General features: G+C 41.6%; 1 pseudogene; it reads left to right on the plus strand.

The window, feature by feature from the left end:
* The first annotated feature begins 426 nt into the window (after positions 1-426).
* LOC125963970 (tigger transposable element-derived protein 1-like) lies at positions 427-10,319 on the plus strand (annotated as a pseudogene).
* Positions 10,320-19,714: the final 9,395 nt, after the last annotated feature.

Here is a 19,714-nt window from a genome sequence, read left to right on the forward strand (position 1 = left end):
TCCTCAGTTGCTTCTTCTGTGAAACGGAGATAATGACATCTCTTCGTGGGGTTGCTGTGAGGGCTACATGAGGATTACATGTGCAGTGTTCTTAGCCCAAGGACTGTGCCATGATAAAGGGTCAGTGAAGGATACATGGCAGCTTTCTGGGCAGAGGGAAGGTTGGCAGGGAGGGAGGAAAGGTCTGTCCTGGCCGATGTTACTCGGGGCTTTGCACTGGAGGCTGAAATTCACAGCAGCATTTCCAAGAGGGTAGAGATGATTTTGATGTGCCTAAATTTATGTTTTCTTTATTGTTATTTCACCATTAAAAAAATTTATGCTAGGGTTGTGTGATCTTGGTGGTTTCTAGATCTGACAGGCACCCAATGCATTCTTGTTAGGAGGACTGAGGTAGGGGCAGAGGACAAAGGAATCAGGGCAAACATGAGCATTGCAGACTCCCGGCACGCAGGTGATGGTCTGAAGGAGGCTCAGAGCCACATTGGTGGCAATGTGGGCTTAGTAAAGAAACTGAACATGAGACTGAATTGAATTGAATCGGTATGGTTTCTGAGGGGCAGGAGACGATGTGGGGAGAAAGCTTCAGAATTCTGTAATGCTTAGATTTGAGGAGGAAAGGAAAAAGAGGGAACCTTAATCAGGTTTTCTTCTTAGAAATAAGTGCAAAATGGTGGCATCACCCACAGCAAAAATGGAACTTGGAGGAGCAGTGTGCTTTAGAATAAATGAGACCAGCTTGAACTCCACTCGACTTATCCACTCCCAGATGCCCAGGGTCTGCACGTTATAACTACAAAACACTTGCGGAACATAGTAAGTACAGGTGCAGAGTTGCTCTTCAAGGAAGTTTATAGTTTCAGTGAAATCCAAGTAATGTAACTATTTACAGCCTATTTCATATCTGGTAAAAAGTTAATACTTATTATCATAATAGCTATCATTTTCTCAGCCCTATGTATATTCTAGGTTCCGGGCTAACTACCTTACAAATAGCATCTATATCCTTAAACTACACTGAAAAGTAAGTATTGTGATGTCCATCTTATAGAGGAGAAGACATGAGATTAAGAAATTTACCCAAGGCCACATAGATAGTCAGAAGAGAAAGAGCAGGAAATTGCTCTTTTTCTTTCTTTTCTTTTTAAGGGGAAGGGGAACATTTGCCCTTTAATTTCCATTTAAATCAGTTTCTTTAAATATTTTAGTTACAAGTTCTGAATAGTGAAGACACAGTAGATGCTGCAGGCACTCGGTACTGGCTCCCACCCCTTCCCTCCACCCTAACCCCTAGGCCTTGCTTCTTTGCTCAAGATACAAATAGGCACTCTGCACTAAATAAATAGCTCCTGGCGTCAAATGTCAGCAGCCTCAGGCCTGGATGCAGCTGGATACAGAGAGATGAAGCCCAGTAGCTTTCACAACAAGATGTGTGCATTTAACCGTGCTCCAAAGAATTCCAGCGATTGTGCCCAGACCCAAGGCAGCACCTCAGAGGTGACATCAGCCATTTCCCCACTGTGTACTAGAATCTTGGGCTGGTTTTCACCACAATCCATCCTCCCCCAGACCTGTGTTCTGTGGAGAAAGAGCTAAGGCCCCACTGCCTAAGGGCCATGATACAGGAAGGAACAGGTCTGCCTCTTCAGCCCGCAGAACCAAATCTATCTGACACCAAAGCTTGTGCACTCTGTCACATGTGGCTGTCAATGCCTGTGAGTTCACCCACCCTTGACCTTTCGATCTAGACTCTGCATTGTGGTTCCCATAGGGCTTGTATTTTATGCCACTGATCCATGATCTTCCTGACGTCTCCGTAATTATTTTTTCCATCTGCTTTGGATCTCCTATTTAAATAAATGAACTCAGCATGTCCAGAAGTCTTCCTCTTGAACCCGGGCAGGAAAACACGAATGGAACAAAACAAATGATGGTGCCATTCTTTTCTGTGTCCTGGCTCGTGCTGGCCTTTTCTAGAGGCAGACAAAGGGGCTCCCAGATGTTTGACAGTAAGAAACAAAAAGGCCAACCTGACCAAAAAATCTCTTTGGTAGTTTTCTCTTCCAGAACCACTGATCAGATGTGGCTATAGATTAACCCTTTTGATTATGAAGCTAAGTACCCAGACAACAGAAAGCTTTTCTAGGAGTGGGAACTCAGTAGTCCACTGTCAACAATTAAAAAACTTAACCGGAAATAGTTCGCAGGATAAGAGGAAGGTTTTAAGAAATGTGAACCGATATCCACAGGGTTTGTTGGGAGAGAGGTGAGAGAAAGACATGTGTAGGAGGAGCTCCGGAGAAGGGCAATCCGTAGCAGATCACCTCAGTGTCCAGTTAGCGTGCTGGTCTGCGTCTGGGTGAAGCATTGGGCTTCCAGGAGGAAGAGGAACAGAAGCATGCAGAGCGGGTGTGGTGGCGCTGAAAGCCAGCTTCCCCTCGGGCCAGCTCCACGATTTGCTCCTACAATCCCCCACTCCCACCCCAATTAAGAGCTGTTTCTCTTTAATGCATTTAGTTAAGGAGCAGAAAAAGCCAGAGGAAGTAGAAGGATCAAGGAGAATTTGCAGCTCCTGTTAAGCCTCCCTCCATACCTTCTTAGTAGTTCTTTGTACTTATAGGATCACTTCAAACATGTACATTTTAAAATACAAATCCTGAAATATAATGGAAAACCTCAATGCCGAGGAGGAGGGGTAATGATTTTGCAGAGTGAGAATTAAAGTCCCCAGAGCAAGGCCACAGACCTGTGAGGGCTTACCGATAGATGTGCAGCGATCGTCAGGAAACCAGTCAGCACCCTGGGGGGCCCTCCTGGGTACAAAGGCCTTTCTGTGCACCCTGGTTTCTTGCTTGTAGGAAAAAGGCGTCGTCAGCCTCTTGGGCTTTCCCTGAATAGCAAAGGGCAGATTCAAACAGTTACTAATTAGGGAAGGGAGGAAATGCAAAAGAAACAATAGTGCAGGATGGGACAGGGTCCCCCTCTGGGGATATACATCGCAATGTGATACATATCTCTGAATTCTCTGGCCCCTACCCAGGTGGAGGATGGTAACTTCAGTCTGAGCACAAGCACAGGGACCCCAGACTGGTTGGAACCAGAAGGCTGATGACTGAGATTCCTGGAACACCACCCCATTACCTCACCACCAACCACTCACAAGAAAGTCACACACCCTGCAGCCCTCCCCCCCAATTTTTTTCTAGAAAAGCTCTTCCCTGAAAACCACTGGGGAGTCCAGGCTTTCTGAGCATGACCTGCCCATTTTCCTTGCTTGGCCCTCGTGATAAAATTTTCTGTGCTCCAAACTCCAACATTTAGGTTTGTTTGGCCTCACTGTGCGTTGCGCACGTGAACTGGGGTTTGGTAACAATAATAATGAAGAGGCTATGGATATAACACCAAGTGAGTCAAGGGGGTTACTGAGTGCGAGTCTACTCAGAATAAAAAAAGAGAAGGCTGTAAAAATCAGGACTGCATACAACGTGGACCTGCAGACCAGAATCTTTTCTGTCTTTCTGGAATTGTGTAGACCAGCTAGATGGTCTACACAGGCACAGAAAGAGGTAAACAGAAGGCCCAGGCTGGACCCACTATCACAGAATCCTGACAAGAAGAACCTATGGACCATCATTGATGAAGAACATTCTTCAGCCTTCAAGTGAACCAGACCTGGAGTGCCCAAACTAAAGAGAAGAAATGACCTTAATTTTTATAAAGATACCCAGGAAGGGTAAAACCACAGACAGTCTAAGGGATTCATTTCACTGGAAGACAATTAACATTATTAAGAAAGCCTTTTGTATTATGATCTCAAATCCTTCCCAATACAGATTGAACCCACATAGATTTAGGCAATAGTAATTCAAGAAAAGCAGTTACAATCGTGTCTTTGAGATAATCTTTCTATTACTAAGAAGGAAAAAATTAGCATCAGTGTTTTCTACAGTCATATTTTCACCTGGTTCCCTGCTTATCTTTCTAGTTAAGTGAAGGCTTTAAGTGAGAGAAAAGTCTCATAGCCTCATTAGGTTTATTTTCTGTCTTGCTTCACGAGCTCTAAGAGGGAAGACTTTTTTTTTTGTCCTGTTTTGTTTACCACTATTCCCAGAGTCTAGAAATAGTGCCTGACACTTAATAGACATTTAGACATTCAATAAATATTGAAATAATTAGACTTGCAATATCATCTAATCACTCTCCTTGCCCCTTACACTTACACAATATATTGTCTCTGAAGACAATCTTTATAAAACATGAACCTTGATGACACTACTCTCCTTTCTCAAACTTTTCAAAGGACGTACATGGTTTAGGAGAAAACCTTTATTCTTCTTTTTTTGTTTTTTTTTTTTTTTGCGGTACGCGGGCCTCTCACTGTTGTGGCCTCTTCCGTTGCAGAGCACAGGCTCCGGACGCGCAGGCTCAGCGGCCATGGCTCACGGGCCCAGCCGCTCCGCAGCATGTGGGATCCTCCTGGACCGGGGCACGAATCCGTGTCCCCTGCATCGGCAGGCGGACTCTCAACCACTGCGCCACCAGGGAAGCCCCCTTTATTCTTTAATAAGCTATTCAAGGTACTTTGCTGTACACCTGAAACCAACACAATACTGTAAATCAACTACACTTCAATTAAAAAATTAAGGAAAAAAAGTAAGCTATTCAAGGGCCTCTGTATTCTGGAAACAGTTTATTTCTCCAAATTCACCTGCCAAGGCCTTTGTGCCTCCTGCACCGGGACTGTGGTTGGCCTGGCTGATGCATTCTCTCTGCCTAGGACACTCCCTCTCCAACTTCCTTCTTCTCTTAGCAAACTCTTATTTGTCCTTCAAGACTCAGAATGAATGTCACTCCTTCTGGGAAGTCTTCTTAGACTAACCCTAAATCTGGGTTATTTACTTTGGCACATAAAGCTACATAAATGCTTCTATCAACATGTTTATAATATACTGGATGATGGGCTCATATGTTTGTGTTTTCTACTACTGTGTTCTCTATAATTACCTCTAGGTTAGGTACTGTGGCTTAGTCATTTTTTGCATCCCCAGTGACAGATAGTGTGTTTGCCGCAAAATCAGCACTTGATAAATATTTGGGAATAGGAACACTGAAAACACTGTGGAATTAGTGACATTTAAAAAATGTTTTTAGTCAAATGTTTATTTTGGCTTGTAAATCAATGTTATTTTAAAATTATATTGATGATCACTGCAAGTTTCATCTATTAAGTACTACAGGACACACAGTCTATCTTCACAAGTAATTAGTTTTCTTTTTTTTATTATGGTAAAATATACATAAGATGCAATTTACCTGTTTAACCATTTTTAAGTATGCAATGCAGTGGCAGTAAGTACGTTCACAATTCTGTGCAACCATCACCATTACTCATTTCCAGAACTTTCCTATCATCCCAAACAGAAACGCTATACCAATTAAACAATAACTCCCCGTTTCCTCCTGTCCCGAGCCTCTGACAACCTCTACTCTGCTTTCTGTCTCAATGAATTTGACTACTCTAGGTACCTCATCTAAGTGGAATTATACAGTATTTGTTCTTTTGTGTCTGGCTTATTCACTTAGCAAAATGGTTTTAAGGTTCATGTATGTTGTAACATATCAGAATTTCATTCCTTTTTAAGGCTGAATTATAATCCATTGTATGGCTATACCACACTTGGCTTATCTAATTCATCTATTGATAGGTATCTGGGTTGTTTCCACCTTTTGGCTATTGTGAATAGTACTGGTATAGAGATTGCTATACAAGTATCTGTTGGAGTCCCTGCTTTCAATGCTTTGGGACATATACATAGCAGTGGAATTGATGGATCATAAGGTACTTTTAACCGGTTTAACTTTTTGAGGAACTGCCAAACTGTTTCCCACACTGGCTACAGCATTTACATTCCCATCAGCCATGCACAAGGGCTCCAGTTTCTGGGAGTCCTCAACACCACTTGTTATTCTCCATTTTTAATAGTGGCCATTCTAAGGGGTGTGAATCAGTGACATGTTGAAGGCATGAAAATGTAGGTTTTTGCTATGTTAATATGTTCAATATTGAGAATGAAATTTGAGTGATAAATTGTTATGCTTAAATTGTGAAAAATTAGAAATTCACTGTTATTTATAAAACCCTTTCCCCCAGTTTAGGTATAGTTTTGCAAAAAAGTAGAGATTATATATATATATATATATATAAAATATGGAAGTAAAAAGTAGGAGGGAAAATGATAATATTCTCGTGACCTGTCATTCAGCGATTTCCTGAGTTAATAACCTTCACAGTGCACTCCATAGGCACTTCTGAAAACATATTTAATTGACAAATGTATGAAGCAGGATAGTAATAATAGTGATAATCTAGTAATAATCTCCCGTGAACCTGTTCCATAGTTTTGCATTAGTTTGAGCATTTTTATGACTTCAAGAATGGAAAAAAGCTTAACAGAAAACCACACATACGCAAATGCTGTGGATGTGAAAATATGCATAGAAAAGGTTGCTTGTTTTTATAAAAATTTTTTACAGCACATTAAGGCAAAACCAATGTTATTGCAATATTAAAGTTCACAATTTCAGCAATCTATTAAGGGCTCTAGAGGAGCATTAGTTACAGCAGGGAGCTCCAGCACTTTTGAGAGCTGCCAATGGAGAAGGGTTTCTCTCTCACAGACTTAACTGAGGGAAGCATTTAATAGGAGGAATTTTAGAAAGTGACCACAGTACTCTTTGAAGGCAATCAAATACTCAGAATTGGTTGATTTATAGGAACTTGGCCTTAGTGTCCTAAAATAAGTCATCAGCAGACAGCAGTACTATCAGGAGACAAGAAGTAGGAAGATGATCATGGCTGACATTATATGCTGGTACCGTATAAGTACCATCTGTAGTTGTAAGATTTTTGTGAACTTTATCATATAGTTATGCAACAAAATCCTTCTTATTATGACCCTATGAAGTAGGCATTGCTGAGACAGTCACCTCCATTTGGGGGAAGCAGACCCCAAGGCCTAGAGTAGTATCTTCCCCTAGTTCACATAGCTTGTATCACCAGAGAAGATGGGCAATGTGTATTTGTAGAAGATGCGTGAGCTTTGGAGAGAGACAGAGTCAGGTTCAAACCCCAGCTCTGGCACTCTACAGTTGTTACCTTGGAAAATCTCCTTAAGTATTTTAAGTCTCGGTTTCATCTCCTGCAAAATGAGATTAATAATATCTATCTCACAGCATTGTTTTGAGAATACATTTTTAATAAAGGGACTTATTCTGTTACATTTCTCCCAGCCACGCCCACATCAGATATCACTAATCAATCACAGCACACTTTCACACGAAGCGTGGGGCAACCTCAGAACCCTTCTCAAGCTAGCAGGGCAGGCAGCTATACCAACTGAACAGGGTAGGCGGTAGAGGTGGTGCTTCTTTGTCACCCTGGTCCTCAGAGCTGCACTCACTGCTTTTTGTGTTGGCCCTCTAGCTGTCCCGCAGGAATGTTCTTTATCAGCTTACATGAAAATCCAAGACATTTTGTAGCTGGGTCCATTTGCTTAGGACTCCCTCGTCCTCCTTCCTCCCCCCTGTTGATACTAAGCTAATCTATTCCCACCCGCCTGTGACACTATCATTGAGTCTGCAAGAGGCAAACAGAGGAGGAGAAGTTAAATAGTTAAATGGAGGAAGAGCATGGGATAGGAAAAGAATACCCAGACCAACTTGGGTCTTTGCTATTTTTTTCTAATTTTTCTGGTTCTATTGACATTTTTCATTAGAGATTTGTCTGGTAACAGTACAGGTATACCTTGTTTTACTGCGCTTCACAGATATTGTGTGTGTGTGTGTGTGTGTGTGTGTGTGTGTATGTGTGTGTTTTAACAAAAATTGAAGGTTTGTGGCAACCCTGTGTTGAGCAAGTCTATTGGTGCCATTTTTCCAACAGTATTTGCTCACTTTATGTCTGTGAGTCACATTTTCGTAATTCTTTCAATACTTTAAGCTTTTCATTATTATTATACTTGTTATGGTCATCTGTGATCAGTGATCTCTGATGTTATAATTGTTTTGGGGCACCACAAACCACACCCATATAGGCTGGAAAACTTAATAAACGTTGTGGGTGTTCTGACTGCTATGCTGACTGGCTGTTTCCTCATCTCTCACCCTCTCTTCAGGCCTGCCTAATCCCTGAGACACAAAGATCTTGAAATTAGGCCAATTAATAACTTTCCAATAGCCTCTACGTATTCAAGTGAAAGGAGAGTCACATGTCTCTCATTTAAATCGAAAGATAGAAATGATTAAGCTTAGTGAGGAAGGCATGTCAAAAGCTGAGACACACCAAAAGCTAAGTCTCTTCCACCAGGCAGTTAGCCAAGTTGTGAATGCAAAGGAAAAAATCTTGAAGGGAATTAAAAGTGCTACTCCAGTGAACACATAAAAGATAAGAAAGTGAAACAGCCTTATTGCTGATATGGAGAAAGTTTTAGCTGTCTGGATAGAAGATCAAACCAGCCACAATATTCCCTTAAGCCAAAGCCTAATCCAGAGCAAGGCCCTAACTCTTTAATTCTATGAAGGCTGAGAGAGTTGAGGAAGCTGCAGAAGAAAAATTTGAGGCTAGCAGAGGTTGGTTCATGAGGTTGAAGGAAAGAAGCCATCTCCATAACATAAGATACTTCACCTTGCAAGGTGAAGTAGCAAGTGCTGTTGTAGAAGCTGCAGCAAGTTATCCAGAAGCTCTAGCTAAGATAATTCTTAAAGATGCCTACACTAAACAACAGATTTTCAATGTAGACGAAACAGCCTTCTATTGGAAAAAGATGCCATCTAGGGCTTTCATAGCTAGAGAGGAGAAGTCAATCTCTGGCTTCAATGCTTCAAAAAACAGGCCGACTCTTGTTAGGGGCTAATGCGGCTGGTGACTTGAAGCTGGATCCAACATTCATTTACCATTCTGAAAATTCTAGGACCCTTAAGAATTATGCTCAATCTACTCTGCCTGTGCTCTATAAATGGAAAAACAAAGCCTGGATGACAGCACCTCTGTTGACAACATGGTTTACTGAATATTTTAATGCCACTGTTGAGGCCTAGTGCTCAGAGAAAAGATTCCTTTCAAAATATGACTGCTCATTGACAAAGTACCTGGTCACCCAAGAGCTCTGATGGAGATATACAATGAGAGTAATGTTTTCATGTCTGCTAACACAACATCCATTTTGCAGCCCAAGGATCAAGGAGTAATTTTGACTTTTAAGTCTTATTAAGAAATACATTTTGTAAGGCTGTAGCTGCCATAGATAGTGATTCCTCTGATGTATCTGGACAAAGTCAACTGAAACTTTCTGGAAAGGATTCACCATTCTAGATGCCATTGAGAACACTCATGATACATGAGAAGAGATCAAGATATCAAGATTAACAGGAGTTTGGAAGAAGTGGATTCCAACCCTCATGGATGACTTTGAGGGGTTCAAGACTTACAGATATTGAAAACAAACTTATGGTTACCAAAGGGGAAATGTGGGGAGGGGGGAAGCATAAATCAGGAGCTTGGGATAAACATACACACACTACTACATGTAAGATAGATAACGAACAAGGACCTTCTGTATAGCACAGGGAACTCTACTCAATATTCTGTGATAACCTATATGAGAAAAGAATCTAAAAAAGAATGAATATATGTATATGTATAACTGAATCACTTTGCTGTACACCTGACACTAACACAACATTGTAAATCAACTATACTCAAAATCAAAATATTAAAAAAAATTCAGTGGAGTAAGTCACTGCAGAGGTGGAAATAGCAAGAGAACTAGTATTAGAAATGGAGCTTGAAGATATGACTGCACTGCTGTGTCTCATGATAAGACATTAATGGTTGAGGAGTTGCTTCTTATGAGTGAGCAAAGAAAGTGGTTTTTCTTGAGATGGAATCTACTCCTGGTGAAGATGCTGTGAAGATTGTTGAAAGGACAACAAAGGATTTAGAATATTACACAAACTTAGCTGACAAAGCAGAGGCAGGCAGGGTTTGCGAGGATTGACTCCAATAATGAAAGAAGTTCTGCTGTGGGTAAAATGGTATCAAAGAGCATTGCATGCTACAGAGAAATCTTCCATGAAAGGAAGAGTCAATCTCTGAGGCACACTTCACTGTTGTCTATTTTAAGAAATGGTCACAGCCACCCCAGCTTTCATCACCTACCACCCTGATCAGCCAGCAGCCATCAACACTGGGGCAAGACCCACTACCAGCAAAAAGATTACAACTCAGTGAAGGCTCAGATCATATGGTTAGCATTTTTTAGCAATAAAAAAATCTCTTAAATTGAGGTATGCACATTGTTTTTGTTTGTTTTTAACATAAGGCTATTGAGAATCCTTAACAGACTACAGTATAGTGTAAACATAACTTTTTTTGCACTGGGAAACAAAGAAATTTGTGTCTTGCTTTATTGCGATATTTGCTTTGTTACATTGGTCTGAAATCAAACACACAATATCTCTGAGGTATGCCTATATTCACTGAAATAGTCAAGTCCCTCAACCTGAAGGTTAGCTGTTAATACAAGTATTTGTAGAAAGGAAAACAGAGGCACTGCTCTGTTCAAGGCCACCCCATGAGACATAAATGAAAGTGGCAGACAGCTTGAGTTTGGCACCCTTGATGAATCTGAGGTCATAAAAATGAATTCTTGCATTTTAACCTATATGTAATTTTTTGAAGTAGTCAACTTTTCTTGTATCCTTTAACCTTATGATCAAGGAATGTACGTTTTAAAAAATATTTCAGGGTTGAAGTTTCATTTTCTCTGAGTTACACCAGGAAGAAAACAGGAGTTCTTATTTGCCCTAATGGTAAACAAAGAAAGTGTTATCCCTCCAATCTTTCAGGCTCAAACGTGGCTGAAAGTATTTCACTTACACTATGAAACAAAACAAAAACAGCTATCCCACGGGGTTTACCAGGTATTTGTTAGCAAGCGGCTTAAAATCTTCATTTGCAATTCTTCCTGACTTAGTGTTCAGATGATGAAGAGTTTTCTTATTCAACCCTCACACAGTGTTTGGTCATCTTCTACTCTATAGCCCTGGTTTGTGTCTCACACCATCTCCTAGATTCATTTGTCACCAAGCCTTGTCCTGGGCCACATTTCTTCCAGTGACTTCCATATAATACAGATGGAAAATGAATAGAATATAGTCTCAAAGTCTAGACATAATTAATCAGGTCTACTTCCTAATTCCTATATGTTGGTGTGTGGAACAGTGGAGACAGAGTGTACTATCTTGTAAGCTCTCAATAAATGGCTATAGATGTGGACTACTTGGGCTAGTACTGAGGCCAACATACTTCATTTGAGGGTGTCAGTGGACTCAGGATAATGGAAGACCCTAAGGAGTCCCTCAAAATCCTGAGAGCACCCGTTGGGCTGGGGAACCCAGTCTAAGCAGTCCTTTTTGACTACCATTTGGCTTTTGCTCTGCAAAGAACAAATCACTCCGGGGATAAGTAGGATGTTTTAAAAGACTCATTTTTGTTTCTTAAATGTCTTCATGAGCTGAAGGAACATTTAAAAATAAAAAAAGACATTTCTCAACAATCACAGTTCAAAATGACATGTACACGTCTCCCTGCGGGGCATTTTTAAAACTTAAAAAGCTTGTCATGTTGCCTTTTAAACAGGGAAGCAATTTGAAAATGAAGGAAAGCATTTAGCATTCCAAAATAGTGACCCTGAGTGTTGGCTTCCCTGGAGCGCTATCAAAGAAACTTGGTCCACAGGACTGAAGAGTCAGAGCCTGTGAACATGGCTTATGTTAAAGAACCCACTTCGCAGATGTGCATTAATTCTGGTTATCGTTGGGGTGGACTCTGGGGAAAATTAGGAAAGACAAATTTATCTTTGGCATTTCCTGCACTGTTGACACAGTGGAAAAGAACATGGGCTTTAGAGTCAGATCTGGATTTTCATTCTAGTTCCACCAATAACTAGCTGAGAGACCTTGGACACTTATTGTAACCCCCGGAAGGGGTTAAGATATAGTCGATTTCCACATAGCTAGCGGAATTACGATACCTACTTTTCAATCTTTGTGTTCAGTAAGATACAGAGCATGGAACAGTATTAGCATGTGAAAGGTACACAGTGGGTGCTCATTCTTTCCCTTGCTCCCCTCCCCCACCTCCCCAGTACTGAGATCTCCACTCATGGCAGCCCTCCTGGGTCTTACTTAGCTGTATTTTAGGGTGGCATCCCCCATTAAAATTTACCTGCACTGTCCTTTAATTGTGTCCTCAGGTCCCTGTCTCTGCCAGGTAGGCTCACCACCGTGATATCCTTACATACAGCTCATGGATCATTGAAATGGGTGCCAATGGGTTAACCTCTTACTCCTCCCAACTAAGTGTAATATTTTATCTAGAACCTTCAGAAAAATAATGTCTGAATCCAAAGGAATGCCTATGATGGGAAGAAATTCGGGCAAAGCAGGGAGTTAATTTAAGAATATGTGTGTATGGGGTCATTTTTCAGCATTCACCCTTCAGAGTACATACACAAGTGCTTCCCTTCTGCTTCAATACACAGGGCTGAGCCTTGGTGCTGGTAACCTAACAGTAGATTGATAAGACTAGAGACCAAGTGTTTGCAATGCATATTCTCGAGGTCTCTCCGACCCAAGGCCTCTGCTTACCCTACACTCTTGAAGCTGGAATACTTAGGTCTCACCTAGAGGTTCAGCCCCGCCCAGGACCCAGCAACACTCATGATTTCTAACAAAGCTAGTAGAGGACACTTCCCTTGTCAAGCTCTCAGGCTCTGCACCCTTCTGACCCAGCAACTGGCCCTGTTCTGGCCGTTATGACAGTTCCAGGGCTGGCCTTTTCCTTTGTTCTTCTGTTACTAAGTTCTGCCTTGCTTCTCACTTTCAGTAACTGAGTCCCTGTTTGGTGGCTCCATGATGACCTCAGATCCTCCCTGCTTGATATTCTAGTTCCTCCAAAGCTATCACTGAATTTCCCTTCCTCCTGAGACAGGCTTTCCCACTTCCTGTTCTCTCAGGACCTAAGGTTCTGTCCCTGACTTCTGTCCCTCCAATAAAGAGCGCACACCCGGTTTGGGGATTTGTTGCATCATCAATTGTCAGTGAGACCATGAAACTGGCGGACACAAATAAGTGGTACCTTACTGTAGCAGAGAAATGTACACTGAAGACTGAAAGGCAGCTAATGGTGAAAAGCATCAGCACTGATATCAGACAGACCTGGGGCTGAATTAGTCACAGCCTTACTAGTCCTAGCGATTTAGTTACTTTCCCCGCTCTAGTTTCCTCATTTCAAAAATTGGACTAACAATATTTATCTCATAGAGTTATTGCAAGGATAAAAATCACAAAATGAATATAAAATAATTAGCACAATGCCAGACACAGAGTAAATGCTCAAGACAAATCAGGTATTTTTATAAGTGTTATCATGGTAATTATTTAATAATAGGTATGCATGAACACGAAAGAGGAGATTTCATACCTTAATAATAGGTATGCATGAACACAAAAGAGGAGATTTCTGCCTGTGGACTTCAACTCATCCAAAAATGGAGAAGGCAAAGGTAACACAGGTTGTATTCTTAAATAATCATAGTCTCTGAAGTTTGAGAGAAAAATTGGGAACTCAATTGACATGCAGGTTCTAGAGTGACCACATCAACAGATAGCTGCAGAACATGCAAGGGGGTTGCCTCCTAGCCAGGGAAGATACTTCCTTAAAAATGGAGAGGCAGCAAGACTAGAGCTAGGGATAAAGGTTTTGCTTTGGGATGAACCCCAAACACAGAAGTCAAGGAACTTTGAGATATTTAAAAATGACTGTCAAATATTTTAGATTCGTTTTCAGCTGTATTTTGGAAGATCACATCGTAAGCTTCCAGAATTTGTCATTAGGCATTTCGAATCTCAGATATAAAAACTATACCTTTTACCCCATGTGGTATTAATCATGTTTTAAATTTGCTGTATTTTATAATACTTTGCTATCTTGGGGCCTTGCAGACCTGGGGAAGGACTGCCCCTCTCAGGGTTAGCAGATTCCTAGAGATAGCTAACAACTTGTCTGTGGGCATGCCTTTCATATGCAAACCAACCAATCCTGAATCCATACCTCCACCTGCTTCCTTTTACCAGGCCCTGATGTTGAGGATACTATCCCTCTGCTCTAAGTCACTCCAGGGGCAGTTACCAGACAGCTAGAGACTCCCAGTATCCCAGAGTCTGCTGAAATTACTCAAACTACCCAGTCCTACACCTGCTCAGCTGCTTATCCCGCCTCACCCATTCCTCCCTGCAACAAGCACAATAAAGTTTTGTGCCCATCCTTTTCTCTCACTCCTTTGCCTCCTGACCAACCCTGGTGCTTCCCCATGTAGCCGTGTGTGGTGTGGTGTGCCGTGCCCCTTCCTCTGGAGAGCTGTAACAAACTCTTACCTTTTCAATGGCAATTGTCTCCTGATCGGTCGGCCTCACCAAACCTGAATAACAACAAAATCCCGGGTGCATTTTTAAACAACCCAAAGGGAGAGAAATCTGTATTCAGAAGTCTCCAGTTTCTGGCTGGATCATTTTGGGCACTTGTATCTCAACCATTTAGAGCCTCAGTTTCTTCTTCTATAAAAACTGAAATAACAGTCTTTACCTCACAGAGCCATGGGGAGGATTTGTACACATGAAAGCACCCATCCCTGTTAATGCTTAGCTAATGTTTGCCCTGCATTTGTTCACTCACCTGGTCATTCATTGTTATCCACCTGTAACCTATAAACACTCTTCAATTATCACCCTGTTTGTGCTAGGTAATTCTGAGTAAATTCTGACATCTTTCCAAACGTCTATAGCTACTAAGCACTGTCATAAAATCTCACTCTCTTTTTTAATGTGTGTGATCTCATTGGGTCCACTCCCCTTGGGTCCGTCGCTTGATTTCCGACACAGCTGCTCGAAAGCCATGCAGTTTTGGAAAAGGCCAGTCTCCCTGGTTCTGCTGACATCTAACAACCTTATCGAGCAATTCTGTCTGCAAAAGGAGAGTCAAAAACCTTCTGCCAGGCAGCAAAAGAAATCACATTTTTGGCAGATAATTAGTAAAATAAACATCCGAAAGCTGCAGAGAATTTGTATTGCACTCCAGGCTTTGTGGATGTTTCATCGCCTACTCTCTTCTCATTAGAGGATGGGGCTGATAACTGCTAAAGTGGAGAGAAAGTTCCTGAAACCAGAGAGCCAATGTCCCTGCCGGACCGAAATCTCCATGAGGATCAATAGAAAGAAGGAAAATGATCAAAAAAACTGAGTGTGCCAGAGCTTCTGGGTGGGCCCAAGTCTGAGACAGATGGCAAATGAGGCAAGCTCAAGGGAGACAGCCAATCCTGCATTTTTACTTGCATCCTGAGGAACCAGACCAAGGAGAAAACGGAGAACTTGCCAAGAATTGTGCAAAAGGAGCTGGCGCCAACCGCAGGGTGGGGTCCATGGGAGACGGGGGCCATGGAGAGCCCAGACCCGCTCACGGGCTCAGAGTCCTGCCCACGGTGAGGCTCCTCTTTTTACAGACATGGCTGATTCCACTGCATGCGTGTAATGGTCATTTGAAATACTATTTTCAAAGCATTTTCTAAATTCCGAAGAGCTATATGAAGGAGGTTATTATCGGTTACAGAATTACTGTGCTTCCATCTCCTGCTTGAAGAGTAAGCATGAATGTTAAAAGTACACAGATCAGGCTTCCCTGGTGGTGCAGTGGTTAGGAATCCCGCCTGACAATGCAGGGAACACGGGTTTGAGCCCTGGTCTGGGAAGATTCCACATGCCTTAGAGCAACTAGGCCCGTGAGCCGCAACTACTGAGCCTGCGCTCTAGAGCCCACAAGGCACAACTACTGAGCCTGTGTGCCACAATTACTGAAGCCTGTGCTCTAGAGCCCATGCTCCGCAACAAGAGAAGCCGCTGCAGTGAGAGGCCCGTGCACCGCAACGAAGAGTGACCCCTGCTTGTTGCAACCGGAAAAAGCCCACGCACAGCAACGAAGACCCAAGGCAGCCAAAAATAATAAATAAATAAATAGATAGATAGATAGATAGATAGAGAAAAAAGAAAGTGCACAGCTCTGGAAGCAGATTAAGTAGGTTCCAATCCCAGCTTTGCTACTTGCTTTCTGTGTGAACTTGAGCAAATGGCCTGATTTATTGATCTTCAGCCTCTTCCTGCACAATAAATAAAATATAGCTCCTGCCCCACAGGGTTGTTGTTAAGGGTTAGAGGAGGTTTGCGTATAAGTCTCTTAGCACAGGGCCTGATGCATAGTAAGTGCTCAATAAATGTTACTGGTTAATATTTGTCCAAACTCCTTAGTAAGGTTTTTGATGTGAGTAAAATTACAGGGCTTTTCCTGAGGCCTGAGCCTCTGTTACCCAGACAAGGCTTTCTCTAAGTGTGGGTGTGTCTGTTAACTTTAATGGGAGGGTTAAGGGTTGAGACTAGGAAATTCCCATGATGGTAACAAGCTCCTGCAGAAGTGTTGTAGTGTTTAATGTCATTGTTCTGATACTGGACCACATGCCACGTTGCTGTTATAGATCTTGGGTCTGAGTCTACAATTTACTCCTGTAAATTGTATGGATCTCTCATCTTCTCTTGGATAATTATTATCTATATAAAAATTCAGTGATTTTTTTTTGAGTTAGTATGTACGCAGTAAAGCATTTCTCCACATAAATTCAGTTAAGCTTTTTGATGGCAAGCTTGAGGATGGAGTGCCTTCTTATTTATTTATTTATTTATTTAACCTTTTCGGTTCTCTGTTAAAACAATCCCTCTATTGTGCATGTCTTGCATGAAGGCTGCTCTCAGTAAGCCATGCCTCTACTCACTGTTCAAATCCATAAGACATTCCTTTGTACTAACCTCCAACTATGTCTCTTTAAGCTGTGTAAATATTAAGAAAAATCAGGTGGAATTCTGACCTTACGTCCTGGAACTTAAATCTTCAATTTCTCCAATAATCAAAAGAAAAAGGTCCTAACAAGTACTTATTACTTTTCAAAATTCTATTCTTCTCCTGCCTTTTCAGGTCTCCAGTAATCAACAGTTTTATAATTAGTGTAGTACTCACTCTACATACTTTTCCTGATGGTAAGCACACTCACTATTAATTAGTTTGGGCCAGCAGTCTTGTTTGAGCAGCTAAAATACTCCCCCTCCCCATCAGATGTAATCCATTATTTGTCTGTGAATAAGAACTCTCAGGATCTGGGGAGCAGAGCAAAATCAGGGGGTCAGGATATATATATTGAGCCAGAGTCCAGCTCCCATACTGGAAGGCTATTTGTGTAAGAAAAGTAGACATCACCAATACAAAGTGAAGAGATGGAAAGAGGACTGGACTTGCCGGGCAACTGGTTTTCATCTATAATGAGGACCTCTGTGTTCAGCGGCCAAGTCATATCAAATAGGATGCAGGCATTAATATACTCTGAATACTAAAACGCTGTGTATTTTAAGGGACTATCAACACTATATTTACTGTTGATTTTATTACTTTATTGAAAACTGATAGACAAGAGAACTCACAATATGATTTAAAAGTTGTGTCTAGATGCTCTCAGAATGAAGTAAATTTCTATAGTGCTCTGAATGTTTTTGATAATTGAAATATATTTCAAATCTCCCAATTATTTTGAAAATAAGAAAATATCACATCTGTAGAAAAGCTGAAAAGCAATTCAATGAACACTCATTTACTCTTCACCAAGATTCCCCCCCAGTTGTTAACATTTTACCACATATGTGCTCTCTCTCAGTCTCTTTTTTTTTGTGGTACGCGGGCCTCTCACTGTTGTGGCCTCTCCCGCTGCAGAGCACAGGCTCCGGACGTGCAGGCTCAGCGACCATGGCTCACGGGCCCAGCCGCTCCGCAGCATGTGGGATCTTCCCGGACCGGGGCACGAACCCGCGTCCCCTGCATCGGCAGGCGGACTCTCAACCACTGAGCCACCAAGGAAGCCCTCTGTCTCTTTTTATTTATAATTATTTAAAAGATATGAAAGTAAATAGCTTATAACATGATATCTCACTTCTAAATATTTCAGCTTATATCTTCTAAGAATATGACATTTTTCTAGCTAAGAAGTATTATCTCACCCAGAGAAATGAACATTTATTCTGAAATATCCACTGTACTGTCCATATTTAAATACGCCCAATTAACCCCATGATATATTTTATAGCAGTTTTAAAAATCCAGAATCCAATCAAGTTATCACGCTGTATTTGGTTATGTTCCTTTAGTCTCTTTTAACTTAGAAAATTCTCATCTACTCCTGCCTTTTTTGTTTTTCATGACATTGACCTTTTTTTGAAGAGTCCAGGAGCTGTCTTACAGAATGTTCCACACTCTGTATTTATTTGATTGAATTCTCATAACTACACTACTTTTAAACATTTTTGGCAAAAATACTACATACATACATAAGGTGATATTGCGTATGTTTTTCTATTTCAGATGAGGGGCACAAAACGTCATGTTGTCCCTTCACTTGCAACTGTGATAACTTTAAGATTGGATTTTGCTGCGCTATCTTAGAGAAAACTCTAAAGAGCGCTGGCACCAAGCCTTCTAGCCACTTCCCTCAGCATGCTGCCCTTCCACAGCTCCCCACCGAGACATACCCCAGCTGACTAGGTAAGGCCATCCAGGCACGACCAATAAGGGTACTGCAGGGGAAACTTCCTTTTGGAGCCACCAGTTTGACTAATGACAGGCTAAGCCAATCCATTCAAGAGAAAGCTTGGCTGGCATTTGACCAAGAAAGGCACATGTTAAGACTTATCCCCATGATACTAGATTCTTCCAGTAAAGATGGCAGGCCATGTACTGGCTGGTTCCCATTTCTGGGCACGACCAGGTGGGCAGTGATAAACCCACTGAAGCATTATTACCACTGAGTTTTGTTCTTTTAAAAATATATGCCGATCAACAAAATAAGTACCCAGATGACTGAAAGGCAGAGACCAAAAAAAAAAAACAAGAAAGAAAACAAAACTACAAAGATGGGAGTCAACATTCTGTGGGTCACCGAGGCAAACATATAACCCCTTTACTGCCAGTGATGTAAACACGTCATTCCAACTTCTATCTGGGAGTTACAGAAGCTTGTCATTTTATGGGTCCTAAAGCTGCATACAACTTAGCTAGAACACTCTTTTCTCTGGAGACAGTTCCCTTAAAGTTGCTCAGGAGGGCAGGCCCAGAGAGTTTATCTCACTATGCATAACACACTGAAATGGAAGCCAAGAAGAAAGATGCAACTGGTTTACTTCCATCTTTCTGAAAAAAAGATGTATAAGAAGAACAGAACGTTTCACTCCACTGGAGAGAATTCATCAGAATACACTTGGACAAAGTGTGATATTCAGGTCATGTGAATGAGCACAGTAGAAGACGGGGTTGTGCCCTCCTTGGTTCTACTTGACAGACGGTGAACGGGCACAGCTGTCTGTCTTCCTCCAACTTAACGTTCCTGGTGCTTTCTAAAGGACTTAATTCTAAGTAGGATGAATCCAAGGAAAAGACTTAAGGGAGAAGGGGGCTGCATTAGCAGTTTCACTGAGACTAGCAATAATATCTGCACTTTGTAGCTGTATTAGTTTC

This window comes from Orcinus orca, chromosome 3, assembly GCF_937001465.1.
Source record: "Orcinus orca chromosome 3, mOrcOrc1.1, whole genome shotgun sequence".
Classification (NCBI taxonomy): domain Eukaryota; kingdom Metazoa; phylum Chordata; class Mammalia; order Artiodactyla; family Delphinidae; genus Orcinus; species Orcinus orca.